The sequence below is a fragment of the Rhynchophorus ferrugineus genome, unplaced genomic scaffold (assembly GCF_030347505.1).
Source record: "Rhynchophorus ferrugineus isolate W39M unplaced genomic scaffold, kcgeb_rfMv2 rfM2, whole genome shotgun sequence".
Classification (NCBI taxonomy): domain Eukaryota; kingdom Metazoa; phylum Arthropoda; class Insecta; order Coleoptera; family Curculionidae; genus Rhynchophorus; species Rhynchophorus ferrugineus.
In genome coordinates this window covers 81083590-81084241 of record NW_027472581.1, presented here as the reverse complement: position 1 = coordinate 81084241, position 652 = coordinate 81083590, and positions in this window count along the sequence as shown.

Below are 652 nucleotides of genomic sequence, written 5' to 3'. Positions count from 1 at the left end.
ATATTGACGTTTCTCTCTCGTTGACAACATTTTAACACATTTTTATTTCACGATTTATATAGTTTTGTTATACATCTTATATTGTTATAATGTAATAAAATATTTTAATTTTTAAATGAAATAAATTATAAATATTCATATTAAATATAATTACTTTGTTCTGTAGTAACAAGAAGGAATTTTCTTGTCCTATTAGCTACAGCATATATAAATATAAGCTGAAAAATTTATCATTGAGTAATTAATTCAGTAAATATATTTAAAATAAAGAATAAAAATAACTGTAACATATGTAGTAGATGTTTAACACATAAAAAGTTTTATATTTGTTTTTTCAACACATGTTGTACCTAACTTCATACCATTATGTGGCCAATGTATCTGGGGACAAAATCAGCTGATTCTATTTCATTCTTTTAAAAATAAATTGGGACTTATATGCTGAATAATCACAAATATATTTTTTGTTTGTTAGTTTCAAAATTATTAATCGTACGTAAATATTAATTAATGTTTTGGTGTTAATTTGATAAAATATATATTAAAAAAACTAATATGTATTATAAAACAATATATTTATAATATAATAAAGTATACACTCATTAACGAAATTTTAAAGTTAAAAAATTAATTGAAAATTAATGTCTCAAAA